The following is an 8,296-nucleotide window of genomic DNA, read 5'->3' as shown; positions in this document are numbered from 1 at the left end:
GATACTAGCAAATTGTGTCCAATGACACATTAAAAAGATTATACATCATGGCTAGGTAGGCTTTATTTCATGGATGGAAGGTGGTTCAATGAATGCAAAACCATACATGTAATACATCAAATTAACAGAAGGAAAGATAAAAATCATATGATTATATCAATCAATGCCAAAAAAAAGCATTTGATAAGCTATGACATCCCTTCATGATTATGATTGTCAACAACAATGGCATTGAAGAGACACTTCTCAATTCAATGAAAGCAAGCTATGAAATACTCATTGCTAATATCATTCTGAATGGGGAAAACTGAGTTTTTCCACTAAAAATGGGAACAAGATTAGTCTGCACACTTTATCGACTCCTTTTCAATATAGTACTAGAAGTCTTAGCCAATGCAATTAGACAAGAGAATAAAATAAAAGGCATTCAAATAGGGAAAGGAAAAGTGAAATTATCTTTATTTGCAGATGACATGATTTTATATAAACCCAGAAGAATCTACGAAAAAACTCCTGGACATGATAAATGAATACAGTAAAGTGGCAGGATACAAAATCAACATACAAAAATCTATAGCATTTCTATATGCTAATGATGAGCAGACTGAAGTAGATTTGAAGAAAGCAAACCTATTTACAATAGCTACAAAAAGATAAGATACCTAGGGATTTCTGACTGCACGGCTGGCTGCCAAGATGGTGCCGCAGAAAAACAAGAAGCCTAAGAGGTCAATATGAAAGTTTAATTTGGATCTTACTCATCCAGAAGAAGATGGAGTTTTTGACTCTTGAAAATTTGAATAGTTTCTGTGGGAAAAGGTTAAAGTCAATGGGAAAACTGGCAACCTTGGAAATGTAGTTCATATTGAACACCTCAAAAATAAAATCACAGTTGTTTCTGAGAAACAGTTCTCTAAAAGGTATTCGAAAGATCTCACCAAGAAATACCTTAAGAAAAACAACCTTTGTGATTGACTTCATGTGGTTGCATCTGACAAGGAGACAGGAGAACTCCGTTACTTCCAGATTAGTCAAGATGAAGAAGGATCAGAGCAGAGTCTGAGGATTAGTTGAAGCCTCACCTTTCTGGGCTTTGCTTACTAAGTAAAGCATACAGAATACATGAGAAAGAATCATCTGGAAACAGACTTTTAGTTTATTCATGAATAAAAATCACTGGTTGTAAAAAAAAAAATACCTGGGAATAAACTTAATCAAAGAAGTCAAAGGCTCTACAAAGAAAACTATAGGAACTAAAAAGAGAAATTGAAAATAACACAAAAAAATAAGTACATCTCATGTCCCTGGCCTGGAAGAATTAATATAATCAAAATGTCACTTTTACTCAATTACTCTACATTTTTAATGCAATCTAGATCAAATTACCAAAGATATTCACAGATTCAGAAAAAAAAATCATAAAATTTGTCTGTAATCATAAAAGACCTCATGCTTCCAAAGCAATACTGCACAAAAAGAATGGAGTAGGAGACTTTTGATTCCCTGACCCCAAAATATATTACAAAGTTGTGATAATCTGAACAACATGGTATTGGAACAAAAACAGGCATATAGACCAGTGGAACAACATAGAGACATCAGAAATAAAGGCCACAAGAAAATTTGATGGGGAAAATAAAATTTCTTCAGAAAATGGACAGTCCTCAAGGTTACTTTCTTTTCTTCTTTGGATATGAAGGATGATGAGATCAGGAGGCAGCTTGCAACATGTTTAATTAATTGTTTTAACAAGTTTATTTCTTCCATGAGAGAGAGAACACTTCAAACAGTGTCTCAATTCTAAGAGCCACTCCTAGCCTTGAGGCAGCATAGATGATGTGTACACAGTGCCTGAAATATTCAGGGAGGTCTCTGGACTAAAATGGAAACCTTTCTATGTGAGATTACCTAGAAGAATGATGCATTTTACCACTGTGCCATTGTATAATCTTTGAGTTCATCAATTTGTTAGTCTAGATGGGGAAGAGATCACATTTGAGGTCTTTGTTCTGGTCTTTAAAAATGGATAATTGAACAATCAATATAGTTGATTAAAAGTGAATACTGTTTTATTTTTATATAGTTCTTCCTACTATAGTTTTCTTCTTCAAATTGATTTATATTCCACTTGAACAATAAATAATATTTCTTTGCAATCTTTTACCATGGCTTAACCTGCTACATTTTCCATTTAATATTTGCTTTTTTGTAACAATTGATTATTAATCAACTTTTCCTCACTAAGAATAAGACTAAAACCAAGAAAATAAATTCCTTTAAGTTATTTTCCTTATTTATATAATAATTAGTGCTATAACATATTGTAAATAATTTAAATATAATATTCAAATATTTATTCATTTGATTATTATACAAAGCCATTGTGATCAGCTGAATAAACAAAACATAGTAGACAATTTTCATATCACCATTTTCTATTAATTCTTTTCTGTTATTTTAATATCCTCTATTGGGTTCCTATTGATTACCCATCTCAGATGTCTATTTCTTTTCTTCTTTTTTTTAGAGAGAGATTTTTGCTGCAGGGTGCATGCGTTTTCTGGAGAGACAGAGACAGACAGAAAGCAATAAATCACCCTCCAGGGGTGATAGCCACACCATAATCCCTTCTCATTCATTCTCTGCTCAGGATGTTGGGCATACATGCACAAATGCCCAGTGTGAGTTTCAAACTGCCCAGTCCAGGACTCGAACCGCAGTCGACTACATGAGAGTGCAGACATGTAGCCGTTATGCCATCCACTGTTCTCTGTATTTATTTTCAAAACATATAAAGTGTCTCTTTTTTGTGCATATCTCTTCTATATAATCTATGAAGGTTAAGTCTATGCCTTTTTTAAAGGCTATTCCATTAGATTGTTTATGATTAAGTCATAATCAAAGTCTAAAGTTAATATTTAAGACTTCTATTGGCATATATACAGAAAATTAATATCTAATCCTTCTTCAGGGAGACATGGAAAGGAAAGTGATATTATGCCAAGGAAAGAGGAAAAATAATACTTTGAGAATAGTTCTAGGTATTTGAGTAACTAGAAAAATGATTTCTGCTTCACTCTGTAATTTCAAATAAATACTTTGTAAATTCTAGATATATTCACAGATATATATATATATATACATATATATGCGCATATATATATAATGTCACAGATTTACTGATACTCATAATGCCAATTTTGTCCTCCACTCCTCCAACTCTAGTTTTCTCCTTATCCACTGCTTTGGTGTTTCATTTTCTTTTGAAGATTATTATATGTAATCTTATTTCCACTTTATATCAAGTATATTGACAGTGGTAATGAGGTATGCTTGAATGTGTACTTATGCACATATTTAACCTGCATATACAAGCCAAGTATCTATTCTACAGAATGTGCATAGTTTGACATAGTAAGAAAATGGTAAGATGCTGTTTGCAATGGTTGTCTACACCTGCTGCATTCATTCTCTCTATTAAGTCATTATTGACCTTTATTTATTTATTTATTTTGAGAGAGATTTTTGCTATAGGGTGTGTGTGCTTGCTGAAGAGACAGAGAGAGATACAGAGACACAGATAGTGTGAAATCACCTCCAGGGGGTATAGCCCTTCTCCATTGTTCTCTCAGGATTTGGAGCAGGTCCGCACAAAAGCCCAGACTGAGTTTATGCCACTGGCTCTGGGACTCAAACAGTGGTGGAATAGATGGGAGTCCAGTAACATAACCATTATGCTATCTGCTGATCTTAACATTTTTAAAGTGTCAGGCAATTTCTCCTTTCTCTTACAATGTTTTCAAGGGATATTGTGCTCAACACTTGTAAATATTCCAAGTGTTCTAGGTCTACTGTGTAATATTTCTTTGTGTTGAGTTTTACATTATCTAGTGCAATGCCAGTTATGCTTCAGTGCATTTTTTGTTTTTTCTTTTTATTTTACTCAAAAAATTCATAATTATATTTAAATATTGAAACATTTTGAAAAATGTTGATATTGTCTCCTTTATTTTGAAAAAATACTGTTTAGGTGAGGAGGAAAGTTGTTAATGAAATTTTAATTTGGAGGACATATGAAACTAAAGGCCATTATAAATATACATCTTAAATAGAATGCAATATCTTTTTTTACACATATTACTATTATGGATGTAAAGTACATTATAGTAAGTATAGATTTATACAGTGAATAAGATCATCCAAATTAATCTAAATGAACAAATTCTTCATTGATAATGTATAATTTCATTATTTGAAAAACAAGTTTGAGTGAATCAGCTATCCAATAGTACACACCAGTTCTTTTTTCTATTATTAAAGTTTTTATTTACTTATCTATTTTCTCCAAGTGTTTGACAAGAAATAAATTGCTAATATCAATTTTATGTATTCCTAAAGGAAACTAAAGCATTTTGAAGTAGCTACTTGTCGAATACCTAAGAAATTGACAAGGTCTTGAACAGAGTTCCCTGGGTCTTAGTTTGCTAAGGTTAACCAGGGTTTTCAAATGTATATGTTAGAAGCAAGCTGGAGTTCTCAGTTAAAAATAAAAACTAATCATAGCTGGCACTTGAAGTTCTTTATTTCCCCCACATTTCTGACTTTTCATTTTATTTTGTTTTGGTTGATTTACACCTTCTGTAAATGGCCTAGTCAGTAAGGAAGAGGGATTCACAGGAGACCAAGAAAAGGTCACTTTCAAAAATAGTTTAAAAGAAGACAATGTACTAAGTTGCCAGTTATTCGATTTATTAAGATGTGCATTTCTTGTGTCAAGATAGTGTGTCCAGAGTCAGAAATATCTGAGTTTTGATTCCTGCTCCTATCTGGGGAAGTATTACACTGCATTTACAGCAGTAAAATGCAGCGCTCTACAAGGTTGGATCATGGCACCAAGACACTGATGGGATTGCTGTCTCTCTGCCTCTCTTGACCTTACTCATGGAAAAAGAAAAAAAAAAAAGGAAAGAAGAAATAAAGAACGAAAGAAGACAGAAAGAAAGAAAGAAAAAGAAAATGAGGAAAAGTTTGAGCAATAAATGAGCTCCTGTTGTGACCTCTGCTTATTTCTTATACCCAATCTTACATGCAGAAAACAAGCAGCGACAGTTGATTTTTATTTTATTTTGTGTTTTTTTTTTGTTTGTTTAAACATTTTATTATTATTATTTATTTCTTCTGATAGGGGGAGAGAAGTTCTCTCTACAGGGTGCCAAAACCACAATCTACCCCCAGCTTCTACTAGCCCCATATTATGAGCATAGAGAGAGGATTTTGAAGGTTAATAATGTCTTTAAATCATAGAAAAGCTATTAGACTGGATCGAGAATCTCTTGAACTTTGTTTTCAGAGAGGAAGATGACTGAAATAAAAGTATCGCCTCATGACATTATAGACTCTGTTTCGGCCTTCATCTATGTAATGATTGGCCTCTTTGCAGAGTTCTCATAACTGCACTGTGCTTTTCACAGGATAGTTTCCTGAAAAGACAGGGGGGAAGAGTGCCTTGATCAGCATCTAAGATACAAAGAATCATTTTGTGAAGGGCTAGTGACTTCCTAATGGAGAAGGAAATGGACCTTGTCTTTTGAACGATGGAGGTGTAATAATTATCTGAAAGCCCTTCTCAGGATAAACTCAATAACATCCAATATCTCTTCAGATTGAATGACATGGAAACAAAGTTGGAAAGACAACTTTACACACAAAGAATTATTCAAAATCTTTGGCCTTAACTGATGTGAATTAGCGTATATGATTTTATCCTGGAGGCAGGTCATCATAAAAGGAATTCCAAAAGTAAAATAATAAGCAAAGCCAATGTTTTCTGAGGTATCTCCATCTAATTCAATTTAATTGTCTTCAAAACACATAATGGTTTAAATTACTATCAAGTGCAATTTAACTTTTTGAACTTTGTAAATTTTTTTAGAATTGTTTTGCAAACATATAGTTACTAAAATGGGCATAATAATTGTTAAAACCTGCTTTGGGACCCAAAACCAAATTCATCTTTTAGATTTTTTTAAAATTAACTTTATTTAGATCAAGCAGGTAGTGTGATGGTTAAAGAGCTGACCCAAAACCAAATTCATCTTTTAGATTTTTTTTAAAATTAACTTTATTTGGATAAAGCAGGTAGTGTGATGGTTAAAGAGTTGGACTCCCACATTGTTAGAGTCCTACACCTGGTGGCTTGAATATCATGCCTGAAGCGTGTGAGCAAATTTCTAGGAAGAAAATGAAAGAGAAGAGACTATGGGGAGATGATTTCTCACTTTCCCTCTTACTGTCTGTTTCTGTCTAGTGAGGACACATGTCCTATGTCATAAACCTAAATATATAAATAAATAAATTTTATTTTATAGAGCAGTTTTAGTTTTACAGCAAAATTGAGTGTTGATGCAGATATTTCTTTATTTTGTTACTCCTTTCTACACATGCATAGCCTTCCCCATTATCAACATTCCTAATAGAAAGGTATATTTGTTACAACTGATGAACTTTCATTGACACATCATCACCCAAAGTCCATAGAATCCATTAGGGTTCATTTCTGTTGTACATTCTAAAGGTTTGGACAAACATAATGACTAGTATCTACTACTACAGAATCATATATTAGTTTCACTGCCTTAAGAATCCCCTGCACTCTGCCTATGTACTTCTCTCCATCTCTTAACCCCTGGAAACCACTGGTATTTTTACTGTCTTTGTAGTTTTGTTCTTTTAAATATGTCATATAGTTAGAATTATACAATATGTAGCTTTTTCAGGAATATCCACTTATATTTCCTCCATGTCTTTTCATAACTTCATAGCTCATTTCCTTTAGCACTGAATAGTATTCTATTTTGGATATATCACAGTTTATTTATCCATCATCTACTGGAGGATTCCTTGACTACTTCCAAGTATCGGCAGTTACTAATAAAGTTATGACAGACATTTATGTGCAGGTTTTTGTATGAACATGTTTTTAATTATTTTGGTAAATATCAAGGAACATTATTACTATGTGATAATGTTAATTGTATGTTTAGTTCTGTAAGAAATTGGCAAATTGTCTTCCTAAATGGCTGTATTATTTTGTACTCCACCAGCAAAGAATGAGAGTTCCTGTTGCTCCATATCTTTATCAGCATTTGATGTTGTCTGCGGTCTGGATTTATGGCCATTCTAATAGATGCATAGCAGCATCACATCATGTTTTCATTAAATAAGTTTTTTAGTTTTTATTTACTTTATGTTTTCTTCCCTAGCTAAATCAGGTGAAAACTCATCTTTTAACTTTCAATCAAGTAGTGAACTGCCTTCATAAATCATTGACAACTGGATTATGTAAGTAAAATAAGAAAATATCATTTTTAAAAAAGGAAGAATAAAAATGGAGTTATTTTGGAGATATATATTTCTACTACTTATGAGGCAAAGCACAGATGATACAGTAATCGTTCCTCATGTTATTTCAGTAGCCTGTGTTCTCAGAGTTTGCAATCTAGCACACACTGCCTAAGAAAGCTTCAGTATTCTACTGCCATATTGGACTCATTGAGGCATGCCAAGACTGTACCTATGGAAGCCTCAGTCAACAAAGTCTTAGACCACTGTATGATTTGGGTCCATTTATCATAAGGGAAAGTGCATTTTCCAATAAGATAGCAAGGCTACCTTTGGTCTTTCCATTTCTGGCAGTAGGCAGTAATCATTATCAATTTTTTCATCTTACTTTCAAATATATGAGTGTTATTTTTACTGTGATATGAGTCACTGTTCCTTCTAAAGAATAGTCAGAGAGACTGTTATTCAAAGTAATCATAATACATATATAATACTCACAGATATTTATGTTCTTCTACTTCATATTTTGTAGCATTTTACAATTTTTGCTCACAATTTGAATGTTTCCAAATATGTGGACATTTGAGAATATGCAGTAAGAATTTGGATTAATAAATTGTCTTTAGTACTTGTGTAGTTTGGGTCAATGGAGACACTGAACACAGAGAGACTAACTTAATAAAATCTGTTCATGTGAATTGTGGGGCCAAAAAGTTGAAACTAACCTAGAATTCTTGGTAAAAGTTATTTCCCTTAAAGAAGTCCTTCTTACAAACAAGAAAACAAATACATAGTGTTTTAGAGCAATATCAATCATATTGTTTTAGTAAAATATAAAATAAATTTTATGATTGAATGTTGAAAAGCATTAATTGTATTTCTCCCAAATTCATGCATATAAATGATTAGTCCTCTTTAGAAAATCATGATAAAGTGGGTAAAGTTTAAGATAAGT

General features: G+C 32.6%; 1 pseudogene; it reads left to right on the top strand.

The window, feature by feature from the left end:
* The first annotated feature begins 696 nt into the window (after window positions 1-696).
* Window positions 697-1,074, top strand: LOC106733799 (60S ribosomal protein L22-like 1 pseudogene; annotated as a pseudogene).
* The last annotated feature ends 7,222 nt before the right edge of the window (window positions 1,075-8,296 follow it).

This window comes from Tupaia chinensis, unplaced genomic scaffold (assembly GCF_000334495.1).
Source record: "Tupaia chinensis unplaced genomic scaffold, TupChi_1.0 Scaffold145147_1, whole genome shotgun sequence".
In the NCBI taxonomy this organism is placed as follows: Eukaryota; Metazoa; Chordata; class Mammalia; order Scandentia; family Tupaiidae; genus Tupaia; species Tupaia belangeri.
The sequence above is the reverse complement of the archived record's forward strand: the minus strand, read 5'-3'. Positions and strand labels throughout refer to the sequence as shown.